The sequence below is a fragment of the Anabrus simplex genome, chromosome 2, assembly GCF_040414725.1.
Source record: "Anabrus simplex isolate iqAnaSimp1 chromosome 2, ASM4041472v1, whole genome shotgun sequence".
Lineage (NCBI taxonomy): Eukaryota > Metazoa > Arthropoda > Insecta > Orthoptera > Tettigoniidae > Anabrus > Anabrus simplex.
In genome coordinates, this window is record NC_090266.1 from 252227156 (window position 1) to 252250168 (window position 23013).

Consider the following 23013-nt stretch of genomic DNA (forward strand, 5'->3'; position numbering starts at 1 on the left):
GTTTCTACTTCCTTCTTCGAATATATATTCTGTACAGAATGTTTTCCAGAAAAGTTTATGATACTTGTAGCCGTGTCCAAAGAAAAGTATTCAATACAACCTGTGATATTAAAGTTCGGTGAATAGTCATGTACTACCAACATAGATGAACATTTCACGACAGAGTGACCTTACTGTCATTCAAAATAGTCCCCTCTCATAACTATGCGCTGCTGAGATCGGCGATACATGTCCTGGAAACTTCGCAAGAAGGCTTCCTTTGGGATGGTGTTCAAAAGCCTCGTCACGTTTCCTTGGATGTCAGGAATTTCGTCAAATCTCTTTCATTTCAACGCGAGTTTGATGCGTGACTTTTCGGCTCTGACCTTTTTCCGACGAGGGAATCCCCGAGAACACCATTCCAAGCTTTGCCGTATCGTTTCAGGGTCCTAACTGAGTCACCAGGTTTCATCCTCAGTGACAATGCAGTTCAAGATATTTGGTGTCACATCCGCCGTTTCTACAAAATCCTGTGATGTCTCTAAACGTGCGTGCTTCTGATCGTCCGTATAGTGATGTGGCACAGGACGAGAACACGTTTTCCTCTTCCCTAACTTCTGGGTATGATTTGTCGCACGGATTCACGGTTAATCTGCAGTTCATCCGCTATCATGCGCACAGTTAATCGCCGATCATTTGTGATTAATGTCCTCACCTTCTCAATATTTTCGTCACTGACGGCGGTCGCCGGTCTTCCGCTATGGGGGTTGTCAGAAACACTTTCCCGGCCTCCTCGAAAACGGGCAAACCACTCGTACACACACTTCAATAACAGTGCTTCATCTTCATAAACACGTACCAGCATCCCATGCGTTTCTTTTGGTGTCTTGCCAAGCTTAAAGAAAAACTGTACATTGATGGTTCATGTTCTTGTTCGCAGTTCAGAACCAACACACTAAACACGCACGGTGTCAAAAGGGTCTTACATGGCACACACATGATGCTATACTGAACAACGTTGGGAGCAGGTGGTCAAAACGTGCTGCTACGCAGGTGCAGCGTTGTGTGTTGCCAGTGTTGCCGGATCGACCGTTCTGACTTCATTCACCGAATTGTATTGTCACAGGGTGTACATATGTGGCAATGATAAACTTGATGTGAGGCTCAGGACAGGGAAAATAAATTGTCTGCTGATGCACTCAAGTCATTGAAGTTTTGTCGTGCAAACAAGGATCCCAATCTTGGAAAAGCAGTGCCAGACAGTGTAACAACTAACGTCAACTCATCTTTCGCTATTGGCAAGTTAGACATAGAGTATACTAGCTGATGAACGTGTGCTTCGCTACGGGATTCTCAGAAAGACTGACTTTGTGGTTTTCCTAACTGGAGTCAATATAGGTCATTACAAAAACGTCAGTAAGAATGTAGCGATTAAAAGCAATGTCATCATATAAAATACTCGATCGAAAGAAAAACTGCACATTTTCTCACTTTTAACGAACAGTACTTCGGTGCCGATCCAACGGTCCAAAGTTCCAGAGCTTTAATGACCAGGCCACAGACAGCCGTGGACACTTCTCTGCCATTAATGCGTAAAATATGCACACTTCTCATTCCAATCAGTGCCTCAGAGTAGGGATTGAATAGTTCGAATGCTGTGATGAACCAGTGTGTTACGTACCAGTAGTGTCGGAAAATTTATGAAACACGGGGATGGCATGCTAAAGAAGAAAGTTACCTAACTCCCCAACTACTTCCCTCTAATATTTAGGCAGACTGTTATACTCGTACGACTGGGCGAGTTGGCCGTGTGTTTAGGGGGGCGCAGCTGTGAGCTTGCGTCCGGGAGATAGTGGATTCGTTTTTTAAATTTCTATAGTGGATTCGAACCCCACTGCCGACAGCCTTGAAGCTGTTATTCCGTAGAATCCCAATTTCACACCAGGCAAATGCTGAGAGTGTACCTTGATTAAGGCCAAGGCTGCTTCCTTCACACTCATAGCCCTTTCTTATCCCATCGTCATCATGAGACCTAACTGTGTCGGTGCAAGGTAACGCACATTTAAAAAAATACTCGCTACGCAGCAGTAATCCCATCTATCGGAGATGAGTGGCAACAGAAGATAAAGCACATAACAACAAACAATGGTCAATGTAATGTTATTGTTGATCAATTTTATGAGCTTCCTATATTGTAGGCCTTCACATCTAGTTTTGTTTCGACTCTGTGATCTAAGGGCGATTTAAAAAATATTTATAGCGTAGACTGTAGTTCATTATTCTCCGACTTTACATACCGAGTTTCATTTAATCACGTCTACCCATTTTCTCGTGACTCGGCGCTGATAAGGACTTAATAACAAAAATCCAAATTCATGAATATCTCTGATCATAGCCGGTATGATAACAATGTATAAGACATAAATGATCGGAAATATAATACTATATAAATTTTGTTACGTAGTATTTATCGATACGACCACTAATAACATAATTATTTGGGAATTACATTATAGACCTACCCCTAAACTACCATTTCATTCAGCGTGAATAAATTGATTTAGTGCCAAGATTATAGCGACTTATTCACCGACTTTGCATTCCGATTTTCATTAAGATAGGACCAATAATAAGATAAATATGTGAGAATAGGCGAACATCTTGGTGGAATGGTGAAGTAAGAGAAGCCTGTAAACGTAAAATGAAGGCTTATCAGAAATGGCTCCAAACAAGGGCCGAGGCAGACAGGGATTTGTACGAAGATGAAAGAAACAGAGCGAAACAAATAGTTGTTGAATCCAAAAAGAAATCATGGGAAGATTTTGGTAATAACCTGGAAAGGCTAGGTCAAGCAGAAGGGAAACCTTTCTGGACAGTAATAAAGAATCTTAGGAAGGGAGAGAGAAAGGAAATGAACAGTGTTTTGAGTAATTCAGGTGAACTCATAGTGGATCCCAGCGAATCACTTGGTGAGGTGGAGGGAATATTTTGAACATCTTCTCAATGTAAAAGGAAATCATCCTGGTGGTGTAGCAAACAGCCAAGCTCATGGGGAGGAGGAGAATGATGTTGGTGAAATTATGCTTTCGGAAGTGGAAAGGATGGCAAATAAACTCCGTTGTCATAAGGCAGCAGGTATAGATGAAATTAAACCTGAAATGGTGAAGTTAAGTGGGAAGGCAGGGATGAAATGGCTTCATAGAGTAGTAAAATTACCGTGGAGTGTTGGTAAGGTACCTTCAGATTGGACAAAAGCAGTAATTGCACCTATCTATTAGCAGGGGAACAGGAAGGATTGCAACAACTATGGAGGTATCTCATTGATTAGTATCTTTTTTCTATGGGCTTTACGTCACACCGACACAGATAGGTCATTGATTAGTATACCAGGCAAAGTATTCACTGGCATCTTGGAAGGGAGGGTGCGATCAGTCGTTGGATGAAAACAAGTGTGGTTTCAGACCACAGAGAGGCAGTCAGGATCAGATTTTCAGTATGCGCCAGGTAATTGAAAAATGCTACGAGAGGAATAGGCTGTTGTGTTTATGTTGCGTAGGTCTAGAGAAAGCATATGACAGGGTACCGAGGGAAAAGATGTTCACTATACTGGGTGACCATGGAATTAAAGGTACATTATTAAAATCAATCAAAGCCATTTATGTTGACAATTGGGCTTCAGTGAGAATTGATGGTAGAATGAGTTCTTGGTTCAGGGTACTTACAGGGGTTAGACAAGGCTGTAATCTTTCACCTTTGCTGTTCGTAGTTTACATGGATCATCTGCTGATAGGTATAAAATGGCAGGGAAGGATTCAGTTAGGTGGAAATATAGTAAGCAGTTTGGCCTATGCTGACAACTTGGTCTTAATAGCAGACTGTGCCGAAAGCCTGCAGTCTAATATCTTGGAACTTGAGTATGGTATGAAAATTAGCCTCTCGAAGACTAAATTGTTGTCAGTAGGTAAGAAATTCAACAGAATTGAATGTCAGATTGGTGATACAAAGCTAGAACAGGTCGATAATTTCAATTATTCAGGTTGTGTGTTCTCCCAGGATGGTAATATAATAAGTGAGATTGAATCAAGTTGTAGTAAAGCTAAGGCAGTGAGCTCGCAGTTGCGATCAGCAGTATTCTGTAAGAAGGAAATCAGCTCCCAGACGAAACTATCTTTACGTCGGTCTGTTTTCAGACCAACTTTGCTTTACGGGAGCGAAAGCTGGGTGGACGCAGGATATATTATTCATAAGTTAGAAGTAACAGACATGAAAGTAGCAAGAGTGATTGCTGGTAAAAACAGGTGGGAACAATGGCAGGAGGGTACTCGGAATTAGGAGATAAAGGCTAATTTAGGAATGAACTCGATGGATAAAGATGTACGCATAAACGGGCTTCGGTGGTGGGGTCATGTGAGGCGAATGGAGGAGGATAGGTTACCTTGGAGAATAATGGTCTCTGCTGTGGAGGGTAAGGGAAGTAGAGGGAGATCAAAACGACGATGTTTAGACTCGGTTTCTAACGATTTAAAGATAAGAGGTATAGAACTAAATGAGGCCACACCACTAGTTGCAAATAGAGGATTGTGTCGACGATTAGTAAATTCTCAGAGGCTTGCAGACTGAACACTGAAAGGCATAACAGTCTATAATGATAATGTATGTATGTATGCTTTTTCCATTGTAGGCCTTCCCCTAAACTATCATTTCTCTCAACATGAATACAATTATTTATGGCCTAGATTATAGAGACTTATTCTCCAACTTTGTATACCGATTTTCATTAATATGTGACCACTGATAACATAAATAGTTGAGAATTAAATTTTAGGCCTTCCCTTAAACTACCATTTCACTCAGCGTGATTACAATTATTTATGGCCTAGATTGTAGCGACATATTACCCGACTTTCTGTGCCGATTTTCATTAAATTATCTTCAGCCGTTTTCTCGTGATGCGTGTACGTACATACATTTATACAGACAGACAGACAGACAGACAGACAGGCAGACAGACAGGCAGGCAGACAGACAGACAGACAGACAGACAGACAGACAGAAATTACGGAAAAGTAAAGAGTGCATTTCCTTGTTACTGTGGGCATCACTGATACAGAAATATCATCCTAATTAAATTTTGAGCAATGTACAGAAAAAACTCGTAATTGATATTGAACTCATGACCTTTGTGCCCTAAGAACATTATGCATAAATTGACAATTTCATTTAGAAGTTCGATTCTTGATAGCATGCATTTGACACGTGACGATGGGGTGATTACCTTCGGTCCCACGCTCTGGCATTCGTGACGGCAGTCGCACGTGTCAACGGCGGAAGAATCTTAAGTCAGTTTTGCGAACTATTTCAAAGCGCGTGTATATGGCGTGACCCAAGCCAAGTCAAAAAAATATAGTGCCTATCAAAGGAGGTCATTTATCCCACAAATCGAACACGTATAAATTTTAAATGTCCATGAACACTACCGCCAGAAATGTAGCAAGTATGTAGTCACTTTCAAAACTCTTGTAATTACAGTTTAGTTAAGTCAGAAAATTTATAGAAATTTTCTTGGCGGCAAAGGGAGATGCCCGAAGAGAGGGGGTAACTGCTATAAATATGAAGGGACGCCATGACGAAGTCTCCTTCGCCTGCATTTATGGTACGAAGCGGACGATAAAGTGTTGAGCTGCTCTGTGAAATCAAACAACAAAAGTAGACTAAGTTCAACCGCAGATTTTAGCCATTGTGGCTGGGGTCTTGACTCCATGTGGAGATAGTTTCTTGAGTGGAAATAATTGTACCAGATAGGACGGTCAAAGTACTGAATAAATTCTCAAGTGATAAATAATGTAATTCGTGTGCGGAAGTAATTACAGTCCATAGTGTGCGCTCAAAGAAAAAGAAAGTGAAGGGAGTAGTGGTGTGACGCCGGTTCTGATCCACTTTTGGGTGGGATGTGTGGTGGGGTGGGGGGTGGGCGGGGGGCGTGGTCTGTGCTCTGATTGGTTGGGGGTGGGGGTGGGGCGTGGTCTGTGCTCTGATTGGTGGGTGGGTGGGGGCGGTGTCTTTGCTCTGATTAGTGGGGTGGGTGGTGCTGACGGGGTGGGTGGGTGGGTGTGTGTTCTGTGGGGGCGGAGGAGGAGGGGAGGTGAGCTTGCTTGCTCGCGCGCGCGCGTGCAGGGTGGTGGGGGCGGGGTGTGGCCTCCACCCCCTTGGCGGGGTTACGTTTCCCCTTTGTGCAGCTGTGTGTGTGGCAGGTGCGCTCCCCTCCCGCTGAGTCAGCATCGTTCCCCCCTCGCTCCCCCGATGAGTCAGCCTTAACCACGTTTCCCTTTGTGCAGCTGTGTGTGGCAGGTGCGCTCTCTTCCCGCTGAGTCAGCATGGTGTGCAGGTGTGCTCCCCTCCCGCTGAGCCAGCATCGTTCCCCCTCGCTACCCCGCTGTGTCAGCCTCGTTTCCCCCCTTCCTTTGTTCTTTTGTGTGTGGCAGGTGCGCTCTCCCGCTAAGTCAGACTCCCTTATCTCTTATTTTTAAACATGCATGCAGGTGCGCTCTCCCGCTGAGTCAGCGTTGTTCCCTTCGCAAGTGCACCCTCCTGCCGAGTCAGCATTTTTCTCCTTGTTATTTTTAAAGAAAATGTGTGCAGGTGTGCTCTCCTGCTGAGTCAACATCGTTATATCTTATTTTTAAATGCATGCGGGTGCAGCAGGAGTGCTTAAGAAAAAGTAGGTGTTATAAAATTACGAGCGTTGTTGGCTTGCACGTACGCTTTCAGGGGGAGCGCTCTCTCCCCTAGCCTAACCACCTACAGTTTCATCACGTGCGCTCCCCTGCTAGTAAATATGCGTGTAGTGCCTAAGAGTAGGGGTAAGAGATTGAGTATATATGCTGGAGGGTTTTGTACACTGTATCATAGAATCGTCTCAGTTATTGAAGGGAATACTTTTCAACAGCAACATGGTACGAGTGAAGCAGACGTTGCCGCGATGCTATAAACCTCTGGACTTGAGGTTTAGCCTTCAGCAGCAGCAGCAGCATCAACAGCAGGAGGAGGAGGAGGGGATGTTGCCTACACCACCACCGATGCAGAGCTTTCCTCAAGTCCAAACAATATTGGACTTGAGCTGTGGTAGCCTTCAGCAGCGGCAGCAACATTACCAGGAGGAGGAGATGCTGTTGGACTTGAGCTGTAACGACAGCCTGCGACAGCAGGAGTTGCAGACCACACCACCACTTCGTAGTAGAGTTCAACTTCAGCAGCAGCAGCAGCAGCAGCATCAGGAGAAGGAAGAGGAGGAGATGGACTGTAGTTTACAGCAGGAGGAGGAGGAGGAGCTGCACAATAGTTCAATTGTAAAATGGATTGAGGAAGTGGTGACATTAATAAGAAAAGAAGAGGAAGAAGAGGAACAACAGAAAAAATCTTTTCCTCTTTAAGGAGGAGGAAGAGGAAGAAGAAGACCTATATGATGAAGAAGATATTGATGATGACAATGATGAAAAGACATTCATCAGAGAGATGAAAAGAATTTTCAGTTTTAATTCAGTTGCTCAAAGGAGGCTTGAGGAGCAAGGGTGTTGCAAAGCACCCAATTTGGAAAAAAGTAACAACGGAGAATTTTATACTTGTAAAAATTGTAAATGAATAAATATTTCTAAATATTGTTTTGTATTGTATTTTGTGAACTATTTTTTGTAAATATATAATTATTTTTTATATCTTTTTTTATTTCTTAAACCTTTATCTGTATCCTTTCATTATTACTAAGAGCAGAAGGAAGGAAAAAGGGAAACAAAAAAAGGACAACATCTTTAATAATTTTTTTATTACAATCTATTCCTTACAATACATTGGTTTCTTTAATCCAAGAATTATGAGAATCATCATACCCTAACCATTTTAGAAGCACTTTATTTCCTTTCCTTCGAAATATGCGTTCTACTAGGTAGATGTCTGGATGTTTAGTCTTTTGCAATTCTTCTGTGTAGAAAGCACCAGCTATTAGATGTTGTTGATAATCTTTTAAGAGGTATGTTACAGGGTTAGTAGGTTGCACCTTATAAATAGTGAAGAGCTCAGTAGTCCAGTTAGGTGTATACCCTTTTTCAAATTGATGTTTTTGCTTGCTGATGCGAACAACATCACCTACTTGAAATACACTGTTGCAAGCAGTCGATTGTCTTTTACATCACAAGGTTTCATTTTAATAGTACGGTGATAGGTGTGATTATAATCATGGATAAGCTTTTGTAACCTATGTATCCATGAATGAGTTCCTTGTTTAGTAAACATTCTCCACATACGTTCACGAAGTGTTCGGTTGAAACGTTCTACAACACAAGCTTTCATATTGCTGTACGTTGAGTAATGATAAATGTTGTGTGATGTGGTCCATCGTTTGAACTCAGCATTGTAGAACTCTTTTCCTCTGTCTGTTTGAATATGTTTAGGAAATCGTTTGCTCTTATTGTATATCTTACGCAACACTGCAGCAACTTCTTTTCCACTCTTACTTTTTAATGGTTGCGCCCAAGCATATTTAGAATAAACATCTATAATGGTTAGCATATACTTAAAACCATTATTTTCTCGAGAATAGGGTATCATTTCTACTAAATCCATTTGGTGTAGGTCATCTAATCCTTTAGTAATAACCCTCCGCCGCATGTAACATCTGCGAGAGGGGCGGTGTAACTCTCTAGCAATATTAGCTCTGATGTCAACACTCATTCTGATGTGGTGTAAAACGAAGACTGGTTATTTATGCAATGATTCGAGCTTCACGAAGTTCTTCAATAATACATAAAATTTCGTTTTCGTGTGCAGTATGACCTGCTGATTTAGAAGCCATTAACAGCTGTAGACGTTGTACAAGCTCATTAGGATCATCCCAGTGTACATAGTCAACAATAGGTTGTTCATGATTATATTTCCACTTCAAACCCATGCCTGTTCGCTTTCTTTTTCTACATGGTGAACTTTCTGTAGAGAAGAGTGGTTTAATAATGTATGTATATTTATACCCTCGATTAGACATTAACTGTTTATCCGATCGGTACTGAACTCTGTGCGCGTTTGTAGATTCTAATATTTTTACATAATTTGAAAGATCTTTCTTTGTGCATATACTATTATTGGGGCAGGATTTGAAAATTATTCATAAAGACCTCGTGTGCCTTTATAGCTTTTGTTATTTAAGACTATGTCGTTACCGTGGAAACGTATTTCTGAATCACCAAGAAACCATCTAGCTTCTTCTTTTCGTACCCCATAAACTCGATCTAATATTATGCGTACACTGTGTGGTTGTGTAAATAAATCCAAGTAAGAAGAAGCAATATTCCCTATTATTGGCTTCTGTGCTTTAAAAATGAATGGAACTTCCGTATAGGGTTGTTCTAGAAGAGTTCTTTCTTCGTTTTCTTTTGTTTCTTCTGTTTCTTCTTGTTTGATAGGAGGTGTTGTAGGAGAGTTGAATGAATTAGATTTCTCTGAGACGGTAGCCAGTAGAGATTTTAAGGGTTTGGATATAGGACTAAATGTTTTTTCAAGTTGATTTTCTTGTAAAAGCTCTCCTGATTTAAGCGCGTCATATTTATATTTTACATTTTTAATAGCTTGCGCAAGATATTGATTGTCATATATGTCCTTCTTTATGTCAGATTGTACTTGGTTTCTCGAACGGATGCTGTTTTTCAAACGGGTGTTCGTTGAACGGGTGCTGTTTTTCAAACGGGTTTTCGTCGAACGGGTGCTGTTCTTCAAACGGGTGTTTGTCGAACGGGTGCTGTTTTTCAAACTGGTGTTCTTCGAAGGGCTCCTGTTTTTCAAACGAGTGTTCTTCGGACAAGTATTCGTTGAACAATTCCTGTTTTTTCAAAAAAATTCTGTAGATCTTTAGCTTTTGTTCTGTATCTATGAGCAGACAAACCCATAATGGTATTGTAATACGTTTTTCAACGCTTTTTATTCTATCATAGAGAAATCCAGTTTTGTTGTGTAGTCAAACACAATATATAAAGATAAAGTAGTCGTTGAATGCTTACCATCGTCTCCAACCAATTTAAATTGTAGTTTGTCTTTTGCGTGAACAGTAATTATAGTTCCTTCTCCGATTGTTATAACATTTTCATTATGTTTACACTGAATCTTGTTAGCTGCAGGAACAATAGACAATACTTCAAGTGTTCCCGAGTGTGGTAACGTGTATGTAAGATGTCCATTATTAAGACGATTAAAAAGGGATTATCGTACATTGATGGTATGCTTGTTATTTGTAGAAGGAAATGAACAAGCAGCTTATTTTTTAAAACCTGTACTATAGATAGAACGCGTTCATTTACATTGCTTAATATATTATCTTTTGTTTCAACGATGGATTTTTGGATCCATTCTATGTTCTTTTCGTTTAACAAATTAAGCGTTTTAGTCATGCTAGCTTTAAGTGTAGCGATGTCTTGCTTATAGGCAACCTCTATGTTATCGGTGTGCTGTTTGTTGTACGCATAATCTTCCAGGTGGTGCAGAGTGACAACATCTTGAGCTTCATTGGGGTTTGAAACACCAGATAGTCGTTTGTCATTTATATCAATAGTCTCTTCGTTAATATGAAAATGAGCAAAGTGATTGCTAACGTTTTTTTAAGTTCGTTGATATCATAGATTACTACATCAGTTATGAAATTTTTAAGATTAGCCATGTCTTGCTTATGGTAGACCTTTATTTTATCAATATCTTGTTTGCCGCATGCATAATTTTCTAGATGCTTTAAAGTGATGACATCTTGAGCTTCTATGGGGTTTGAAACATCAGATAAACGTTTGCCTTTTATGTTGATAGTATCTTCGTTTATATCAAAGTGCTCAACGTGATTGGTAACGTTATTTTTAAGTTCATCAAGATTTTTGGCTACTACATCAGTTATGTGAGTTTGAAGATTAGCGATGTCTTGCTTATAATTAGTCTCTAGATTATCGGTGTGCTGTTTGTTGTACACATAATCTTCTAGGTGCTGCAAAGTGACAACATCTTGAGCTTCTTTAGGGTTTGAAACCCCAGATAGTCGTTTGTCTTTTATTTTAATGGTTTCTTCGTTTATATCAAACTGAGCAACATGATTGCAAACGTTATTTTTGAGTTCATTGATATCTTTGACCACCACATCTGATATACGGGTTTTAAGATCAGCAATATCTTACTTGTAGGCAATTTCTATGTTATCAGTATGTTGTTTGCTGCATGCATAACTTTCTAGATGCTGCAAAGTCACCACATCTTGAGCTTCTTTGAGGTTTGAAACCCCGGATAGACGTTTGCCTTTTATGTTGATAGTATCTTCTTTTATATCAAAGTGAGCAACATGATTGGTAACGTTATTGTTAAGTTTATTGATATCATTGGTTACTACATCAGTTATATGAGTGAGATCAGTGATGTCTTGCTTATAGTTAGCCTCTATGCTATCCGTATGCTGTTTGTTGTATGCATAATTTTTAAGTGGTGTAGAGTGATAGCATCTTGATCATTTTCAGGGTCTGAAACATCAGATAGGCGTTTACCTTTTATGTTAATGGTTTCTTCCTTTATATCAAAGTGAGCAACGTTCTGTTTAAATTCATTACTATCATTTTGACGGTTGGCTATCACACAGTCTGTGTATTGTTTGTTATATGCATAATTCTCAAGATGATGCAACGTAACAACATCTTGAGAGTCAATTGAATTAGAAGCTTTCGATATGCGTTTATTGTGTATATTGAGGTTATCAGTGTTTACTTCTATAATGTCATTTTGCTTATTTAAGTTTGATTTGAGTTCGTTTACAGCTTGGTTTATGCTTTCTACAACAGAATTAACATCTTCCTGACTAGATGCATACAGTTCCAGATATTGTTTATTTACCGCATCAAGAGGTTTTCTCGGATCTTCTAAAACGGTTAGTCTTCTTTTCTTAACATCTATATCACTCTCTGTTTGAATATCAAAAATATCAGCGTAAGTGTCAATCTTACGTTTCAATTCATTAAGTTCTTTTACAACTGATTCGTCTACATACTCTTTAGAATGTGTATAATTATGAAGATGTTCCAAGGTCACTGCATTAGAAGCTGCGTTTTGATTTACTATTCCGGTAACTGTAGCGGATCCTAATTCCAAACTTCCCACCCCAGAATTGTTAACAATTGTTTTCTTGAATTCGTTAAGAGAATCTACAACAGATTTTTTATTACATGCATCATTTTCAAGTATAGGGTCGGCTACACAAAGTAGTCGCTTATTATTTAATGAATAAACTCCATCTTCAGTGCGGTATAAGTTATTGGCTACAGCTTCAAACAAAATACCATCCATATAAGCCTTAGTTGGTATATCATCTTCCAGTACTGGGTAAGATACAGCAACCTTAACATTTCCACATACCTTCATGATGTTTACACTCACTACTCAATAGATCAAATGAACATGATCCATATTATATTCGCAGTATTTATACCTTCCGTGTATCGAAATACTTATTGAATCCATTACGATACCGCCCGTTATGTAATTCACTGTCTTTATCGACAACAAGGAAACTATATCGATTTTCATTCCAAAACTGAGTGCAGAGTTCTTTAAACTCATCGAAGCTCATATCCGTATGAACATAGTCATCGTACACATGCTTTAGGTTTCCAACATCTTGTCGAAATAATATAATAAAATTTGCGTTATCTCGAAGTAAATGTTTGGGTAGAGAGGTGTAAGTTTGACATAGATAAAGCACATCAACACCAAAATGTCTAGCCATACTGAAATATGTTTTCATAATACTTTGTTTATCGCACGCTACATCATCGAAAATAATCACAGAGTGAGGTTTTGTTCCTTCAGGACGTATAACATCTTCGTTTTCAGAATAACTGTAATAGGAGATACTTGGAATGGAAGCCAGCACCTTTTCTAAGCGAGCATATTTACTTTGCTGTAACGATTTCGAATAGACGTAGACGTTGGCGAAACGCAAACCATTTGGGTGTTCCAACAGATTAATCATAAGATTAGTTTTTCCACAATTCGATGGACCACATATGATACAACGCAAAGAGTTTGGAAGGAGAACACTGTGGCGTCGCACAGCATTTTGTTCTCCTCCTCCATCACCGTCTTCTATTACACGAACAGGTAGAGAGATGGTTTGTTTTACCGTTTTAACCATAGCGGACTGAATGATATGCATCACCTGCATGCTTATATACACTGACTGACAGAGCAAATGCAACACCAAGAAGGAGTGGTCAGAACTTTATGCCAATTGCAGGGTAGACTGACGTCACTGAGGTATGCTCATGATGTGAAATGCGCCGCTGTGCTGCGCACGTAGCGAACGATAAATGGGACACGGCGTTGGCGAATGGCCCACTTTGTACCGTGATTTCTCAGCCGACAGTCATTGTAGAACGTGTTGTCGTGTGCCACAGGACACGTGTATAGCTAAGAATGCCAGACCGCCGTCAACGGAGGCATTTCCAGCAGACAGACGACTTTACGAGGGGTATGGTGATCGGGCTGAGAAGGGCAGGTTGGTCGCTTCGTCAAATCGCAGCCGATACCCATAGGGATGTGTCCACGGCGCAGCGCCTGTGGCGAAGATGGTTGGCGCAGGGACATGTGGCACGTGCGAGGGGTCCAGGCGCAGCCCGAGTGACGTCAGCACGCGAGGATCGGCGCATCCGCCGCCAAGCGGTGGCAGCCCCGCACGCCACGTCAACCGCCATTCTTCAGCATGTGCAAGACACCCTGGCTGTTCCAATATCGACCAGAACAATTTCCCGTCGATTGGTTGAAGGAGGCCCGCACTCCCGGCGTCCGCTCAGAAGACTACCATTGACTCCACAGCATGGACGTGCACGCCTGGCATGGTGCCGGGCTAGAGCGACTTGGATGAGGGAATGGCGGAACGTCGTGTTCTCCGATGAGTCACGCTTCTGTTCTGTCAGTGATAGTCACCGCAGAGGAGTGTGGCGTCGGCGTGGAGAAAGGTCAAATCCGGCAGTAACTGTGGAGCGCCCTACCGCTAGACAACGTGGCATCATGGTTTGGGGCGCTATTGCGTATGATTCCACGTCACCTCTAGTGCGTATTCAAGGCACGTTAAATGCCCACCGCTACGTGCAGCATGTGCTGCGGCCGGTGGCACTCCCGTACCTTCAGGGGCTGCCCAATGCTCTGTTTCAGCAAGATAATGCCCGCCCACACACTGCTCGCATCTCCCAACAGGCTCTACGAGGTGTACAGATGCTTCCGTGGCCAGCGTACTCTCCGGATCTCTCACCAATCGAACACGTGTGGGATCTCATTGGACGCCGTTTGCAAACTCTGCCCCAGCCTCGTATGGACGACCAACTGTGGCAAATGGTTGACAGAGAATGGAGAACCATCCCTCAGGACACCATCCGCACTCTTATTGACTCTGTACCTCGACGTGTTTCTGCGTGCATCGCCGCTCGCGGTGGTCCTACATCCTACTGAGTCGATGCCGTGCGCATTGTGTAACCTGCATATCGGTTTGAAATAAACATCAATTATTCGTCCGTGCCGGCTCTGTTTTTTGCCCAACTTTCATCCCTTTCGAACCACTCCTTCTTGGTGTTGCATTTGCTCTGTCAGTCAGTGTATATATCTATATATATATGCTTACCTTGAGGTGAAAGCTTTCACACGATGTTTGTCACTCGAACGAGTAACAACAACGTTATTAGTACAACAAAGAAGACGAAGAAAAATAATAAGAAAAAGAAGAAGAAGAAGAAGAAGAAGACTTGTTGTGGACGTGGGTTATTGAATAAAATTATAAACAAAGGTATTGACCACCTCCCAATTGAATCACACATTCCAGGTTACCAGTATTGTGGACCAGGCAACCGACTCGAAAAACGATTGAAACGTGGTGATCCAGGCATCAATCCTCTAGATAAAGCGTGCAAAAAGCACGATATTGCGTACCAAGAAACTGATGCAAATCATCGACGTGAAGCCGATCGAGTATTAGCTTCTAAGGCTTGGGCTCGAGTCAAGTCACGGGACGCAAGCGTACGAGAAAGGCTTGCGGCGTTAGCCGTAGCTGGAATTATGAAAGGCAAGGTAAAGCTAGGAGCTCGAAAACAAAGAAGACAAAAAAGGAAAAACCATTTGTTGTTAGCTACTCAGAAAGCTCGCTCTGCGCTCGCACGTCTAGGACCAGGTGTCGGCATCAAGCAGGCAGCTTCCGCAGCACTCAGAGCTGCACGCAAAGCTGTAGGAAACAACAACAACAGTGTAGGAAAAAGAAGAAGAGTTATCCCATTACCACAAAAAAGTTGGGGGGATTATTCCACTTATTCCATTATTCGCAGGCCTATCAGCCTTAGGAAGCCTAGCGGGAGGAGCGGCAGGTGTAGTGAACGCTATAAACAATGCCAAAAAAGCAAGAGAGCAACTGTCCGAGATGCAACGTCACAACCATGTCATGGAAGCAGTAGCTTTACGGGGCGGAAAAGGCCTCTATTTAGCTCCTTACAAAAAAGGATTGGGTCTATGCTTCTGAAACTACCATACAAACCGCTCTCTAACATTGAATTACATCAGTATGCCTTCCAGTTAGGAATTCCTTATTTTCGTGGTGTTTACATGAGAGACACGTTGCCTAAGTACGCACACAAAAACGAGAGTTGTATTGTAAATCTAGAACCCTCTTCCCTTTCAGGTTCACACTGGGTAGCAATATATATATATATATAAGAGGGCAGCATGCACACTATTTTGACAGTTTTGGTGATTTGAGACCACCTTGTGAAGTATCACACTATTTGCGTGGTTGTAACCGTATTCTATATAACTACGAACGTTACCAATCTTTATTTGTGGACATTTATGTCACAAGTTTCTACTAACTATAAATACTGCTGATAAGTGTTGACTACACATCATTCATCATGAAGAGTAGAAAGGAGTCGGTGTACACGTTGACTGGAAATGGGTCGGAATTGAGCATGGAACTATCTCCAGCGCTTGTTTTAGATGACTATTCGTACGAAGTAGGCATGAACAGTTTGTATATCTCATACACGATTCCTAACATAACTAAAAATAATAATCTTCTGAGAATTAGGTATGTAGGTAAACATAAAGATATCAATCATGATATAAAGATACCACCAGGAATGTATGAAATTCAGGATCTTATAGATGTTTTAAATAGATAGTTGCACGAATAGGAGATACTCCTGATCAAACACATGAATACGAAAAGAATAGTACAAACAGACCCAACAGTAATTTTACTTTAACCTTTGACAAACATACTTTAAAATCAAAACTTTACAGCAAGTATACAATCGATTTCACCGTTGACGATTCTTTGGCACCTATTCTTGGTTTCGGGCGAACTATTTTGAAACCAAACACAACTAATATCTCACCTTCCGCTATCTGCATTTCGAACATTAACGTTATCCGTGTAGAGTGCAATATTGCAAGCGGTGCATTTTTAAGCGGGAAACGTACACATTCCATTTACGATTTTTATCCTAACGTTGCTCCAGGGTATAAAATAGTTGAGCAACCCTTACCTATCATTGATTATCCTATTGCCTTACAAAGTGTAAACAACATCACTGTGACTCTCAAAGATCAAACTGAAAATAAGGTTGATTTGCTTGACGAAAACCTTTCCGTTACGCTTCACATACGACCTATCGAATAAACACATGGGAATCGTCTATAGAAATACAAGCGATAGAAGTGGTAGTGGAGAACGTAAAACTTCGAAACGCATCTATCTGAAACCATTGACATTAAGCAACAAACGATATCTGGAATCTTTAGGATACAAAGTGCTTTACCCTTATAAAGATATAAAACTAAACAGACACACCTCGTTCTCACCTACAGTCAGCTAAGCCTTTATAGAGTAAACAACATATTCACCATGTCTCAAGCGCCAAGAGAAGAAAAACCGTTTTTCAATCATTCTATTTCGGGTACTGCAGGATACAATGATGAAATACGAATCCCCTATAACGCAAGCAAGGATATTATCTCCTGTAATCCTCACGCTATAAGTACAGTTACAGGCGGAATCTTAAAGTTATTACAAACGGACACACGTACACACAATATGTACAACAGTTACAAACGAAAGTTTTAAGTTTTAGTGCTATCATCCCTTATAAAGGTAAAACACACTCCGTTTTTCGCTCATAGTGAGCTAAACTTTTGTATGGTAAACAACACCTCCACCATGTTTCGTACGCTAAACATAGAAGAAAAACCTGTTTTCAATCGTTCTATTACTGCTGTTAAGGAGCGAACCTATCGCCCTTACGCAGGTACAACATTCGGATACAATGATGAAATACGAATCCCAGCACGCAAGCAAGAATACCATCTGTTGCCTTCAAAAAGTTCTCTTCACGTTATAGGTAAAGTTACAAACGGAGCAGGAGCTATAACCACTACTTCAACCATAGATAGCAATTTCGGTGCTTTTCTCTTCAGCGAATGTCGATATGAACTTAATGGTACAGAAATCGATCGAGCAAGGAATTTGGGAATAGCAAGTACTATGAAGACTTTTGCATCAACGAAATCTACAACCAATCTCCAAAATACCGGTTGGTTCCCTGTCAGTCCAGGTTATGCCCTAGCTGACAGTACAACAGGTTACTTTCACATCGTTATGCCTCTTTATAATATTTTAGGTTTTGCTGAAGATTATCAAAAGTGTATCACAGGTTTCTCCCACGACCTAGTATTAATTAGAAGTAGCAACGATAATTGCACCCTCAAATCTGCAGAAGATAATGATAACTCTAATATAATTATTGAGGATATTTACTGGAAGGTGCCTTCGCTCTCTCTCTCCCACCAAGAACAAGCACGCATGCTTAACATTGTAGAAAGAAATGAGAACTTGCAAATCGCATTTCAATCGTGGGAATTGTTTGAACTTCCTTCTCTGCCTGCAACCAAACGAATGAATTGGACAATAAAAGCATCTTCACAACTAGAAAAACCACGTTTTATTATCTTTGGATTTCAAACTGACAGAAAGAAAAACCACTAACGCTTGTGTGTTTGATCATTGTAATATTTCTAAACTAAAAGTCTTTCTCAATGAGGAATATTATCCAAATGAAGACATACGTGTTTAAATAAGTGCTGGAGACTTTTCCGAACTGTATGATATGTATACAAAATTTCGAGCTACTTATTACTCATTAGAGGAAAATGAAATCGTTGGACCTATGCTTGATAGACTAGAGTTTAAAACATTGGCACCTTTGATTATTATCGATTGTTCTCACCAAAATGACTCTATTCGCTCATCTCCAGTCGACATTCGTGTAGAATTTGAAACCGACATCGACATTCCTGCGAATACATCTCTTTACGCACTTCTTCTTCATGACCGAATTGTGGCTTATAAACCACTTAGCGGAGAAGTTACCATAAAACAGATGTAGACTTGAGAAGAAACACTCACCATGCTTGCATACTTCTCTGTTATTATGGAACATACTCTACTAGAACTTAAAAATAGGTATGACTGAACAATAGCGTGGTGTGGTCATAAATCAACGCTTCCTTCACCGCGCTCGTGTCGCCATCTATAAAGTGTTTATTGATGGAGTTACTATAAAAGAGATGTGGGCTAAGAGAAAACCTTCACTCCATGTGCGTGTACTTCTCTTTCATCATGGAACAGTCTCCACTAGTTCTCATCGATCTGAAACCTTTGGATAATGGGCGAGTTGAATGTGCTTTCTGTGAATACACCAAGGATGCCGACTTTAGTTGTGCAGCATTAATTAAATTCAACAAAAAAGATTTAAAAAATTTTAAAAGACTTACAAAACAAATGTTTCGTTGTGGTGAACGGATTGGGTGAAGAGTTTAAAACTGTTTTTTCTAAACCTGTTGCTGATTTGTCAATGTACGGATGTTCGAAAGCAGCCTTGACAGCAGAAGAAACCAGTGATGATGAATACTTTCCGTGTGAACTACATCAAGAAGAAAAACAGAAATGTGCGTTATGGCATAATAAACACATGCATGATTGGCTCTCTAAAGAGAGTAATGTTATGCGTATGGAGAGTGCTTCTATAAACAAATATCGTCATAGTGGACTTAAATTAATCAACACTCTGGACTGGTGTTATATGCCCGATGAGATTCTGATTTCGCTTGCAGATCATCAACTTCCTTTTCTTTGGAACATACTGCCAGATGAATTCAAGGAAAAACATCCTGAATATGAATGTTGTTATGAACATTACTTCAACAACGATCCAGACGCTACTACTCAAATAGGTGGTACTCCCAGTATGAAGAAAGACTGTCGTATGTGTAAACAAAAAAATGTGAAGGAGATGTATTACACTGACTGACAGAGCAAATGCAACACCAAGGAGGAGTGGTTCGAAAGGGATGAAAGTTGGGGAAAAAACAGAGTCGGCACGGATGAATAATTGATGTTTATTTCAAACCGATATGCAGGTTACACAATGCGCACGGCATCGACTCAGTAGGATGTAGGACCACCGCGAGCGGCGATGCACGCAGAAACACGTCAAGGTACAGAGTCAATAAGAGTGCGGATGGTGTCCTGAGGGATGGTTCTCCATTCTCTGTCAACCATTTGCCACAGTTGGTCGTCCGTACGAGGCTGGGGCAGAGTTTGCAAACGGCGTCCAATGAGATCCCACACGTGTTCGATTGGTGAGAGATCCGGTGAGTACGCTGGCCACGGAAGCATCTGTACACCTCGTAGAGCCTGTTGGGAGATGCGAGCAGTGTGTGGGCGGGCATTATCCTGCTGAAACAGAGCATTGGGCAGCCCCTGAAGGTACGGGAGTGCCACCGGCCGCAGCACATGCTGCACGTAGCGGTGGGCATTTAACGTGCCTTGAATACGCACTAGAGGTGACGTGGAATCATACGCAATAGCGCCCCAAACCATGATGCCGCGTTGTCTAGCGGTAGGGCGCTCCACAGTTACTGCCGGATTTGACCTTTCTCCACGCCGACGCCACACTCGTCTGCGGTGACTATCACTGACAGAACAGAAGCGTGACTCATCGGAGAACACGACGTTCCGCCATTCCCTCATCCAAGTCGCTCTAGCCCGGCACCATGCCAGGCGTGCACGTCTATGTTGTGGAGTCAATGGTAGTCTTCTGAGCGGACGCCGGGAGTGCAGGCCTCCTTAAACCAATCGACGGGAAATTGTTCTGGTCGATATTGGAACAGCCAGGGTGTCTTGCACATGCTGAAGAATGGCGGTTGACGTGGCGTGCGGGGCTGCCACCGCTTGGCGGCGGATGCGCCGATCCTTGCGTGCTGACGTCACTCGGGCTGCGCCTGGACCCCTCGCACGTGCCACATGTCCCTGCGCCAACCATCTTTGCCACAGGCGCTGCACCGTGGACACATCCCTATGGGTATCGGCTGCGATTTGACGAAGCGACCAACCTGCCCTTCTCAGCCCGATCACCATACCCCTCGTAAAGTCGTCTGTCTGCTGGAAATGCCTCCGTTGACGGCGGCCTGGCATTCTTAGCTATACACGTGTCCTGTGGCACACGACAATACGTTCTACAATGACTGTCGGCTGAGAAATCACGGTACGAAGTGGGCCATTCGCCAACGCCGTGTCCCATTTATCGTTCGCTACGTGCGCAGCACAGCGGCGCATTTCACATCATGAGCATACCTCAGTGACATCAGTCTACCCTGCAATTGGCATAAAGTTCTGACCACTCCTTCTTGGTGTTGCATTTGCTCTGTCAGTCAGTGTATAATAGTCCTTGCTGTTCAAAGGAATAAATAATAAAAAAGATGGTGTAATTATGTTTATATATACACATTTTTTATATGTGTCTTGATTAAATAAATATCATCTGGTGTTAAAACTACTTTGTTTTGACACACAGTAAACACATGATGAAGATTTGATTGGATAGAATACTGATTTTTCATCATATGCTTATTTTCTCTGAAACACTCCTCATAATCATCTATTGTCAAATTCGCTGTAGATTTTACACCTTTGGCTTTTGTTACAGTTTTCTTTTCTGTTTTTATAGCATACATTTTTGCTCTAAGTCCAATAAATTTACAAAACAACACACCTGACAATTCATCCTTCATGTAGCCTATTTCACGTCTATTCATTCTAGGAATTCTGTAAGGATTATCCTCTGAATAGTCTCCTGTATCAAAGCATTCAGCAATATCTTCCTTTGTATCTGCGTAAACATCCTTAGTTTTTATATGATAAATAAGGCTATCTGTATCAGTATACACTAATGTAAGGTCTCCCTCCTTTGGATACTTTTGCTTCATGTACGCATAATGAAAATCATCTACCTTTGTTTTAGATAAGTCTAATATCGCCATTCCTACAAACATTGGTTTATCGCTCTTGACTATCACCCTTTCCATTTCAATAGCTGCACACGATTCATCAAAAATGACTCATTTCTTAAAGGTAGGTTGCGCTATTAAACGCCCAGCACCAAAAGGTCCATCCCAACTTGTCGTCAATTTAACATCCCTAAACTTTCACACATTTATTATTGTGCGACCAAAAACGGAATTATTCATTAACTTGAAAAAGTTTTTATCGAGATCGTTTGTGCTTTGCTTACGTTTTTCTGTATTCAATTCAATGTAAGGTTTCATCCAAGGAGCTTGATTAAATTGTAGTATTCTGTAAATTTTTACACATTGCAAACCATACTTTAAACATTGTTTCAAGTTTCTATAATGCAACACATACCGATGTTTATTATGTAGTGTTGTCATAAGTTTAGGAAGAGCCTTTTGTGCAGGAGATTTCCTCATTTCAGGACAAAGTGGAAAATCGTTATGCCAATCATGTATTTCCCTAGGAAATAATAAATCCACTTCTAAAATATAACCTATTTCAGATTCATCATCTACATTTAGCACATCAAATTCATCTACATTTTCTACCCAAGAAAAATTGCCTACTGGGAGATACTGCATCATAGCCCACCCATATAGGTTATTTACATCCAAGTACAGTAAATAAGAGTCGGAAATTTCTGGGTTGTAATCGCTCATGTATTTATTGTTAGCTTCAACATACCTATGAGCACAATATACTACTCCTCCTCGAATACCTCTTTCTACAAATTGCATCATATCCACATCGGTGATGAGTTCTATGTGAACTTTTGTTGTCTTTAGAAGCGAACTCCAAGCTACACCAGGAGCATTAAAATAATGAGCAGGATCCAACCCATAAGTCTCTCTGCACACCTTTCTAAAGTTTTCAAAAATATCTGCCAAAAGTAGCACATCAGTTTTCAAATACAAATCTGAATAGTCACCCAAAGGAACACAATTAAAAGTTTTCCATACACGTTGTGCTTGTTCATATTCTATCTCAGAAATAGAACTACCAGTAAGCAAACTACCAAACATATCTTTTGGTGGTAAACTTCTTTCATCTAATACATATTCGTAAGGAAAAACACCTTTTTGACACATCAATTCGAAATGAACAGCATCTGGAAAATATATAGCTATACACGTGTCCTGTGGCACACGACAATACGTTCTACAATGACTGTCGGCTGAGAAATCACGGTACGAAGTGGGCCATTCGCCAACGCCGTGTCCCATTTATCGTTCGCTACGTGCGCAGCACAGCGGCGCATTTCACATCTTGAGCATACCTCAGTGACGTCAGTCTACCCTGCAATTGGCATAAAGTTCTGACCACTCCTTCTTTGTGTTGCATTTGCTCTGTCAGTCAGTGTAATAATATTAATATTCTTATTATTAATATTGCTATTATTATTATTATTAGTAATTATCACATTAATTGCTGTACTGATATGTAGGCGTAACTTACCGGTAGTCTTAGAATTATCTGTCTGTAGTATTATTTCTTTTTAGAATTTCTGTCTTACTTTTATGTTTACATTTTTAAATTCTGTTCATAGTGGTTAAGTGTAAGAGAGGGCCGTGAGCCCTAACTTCGCCACA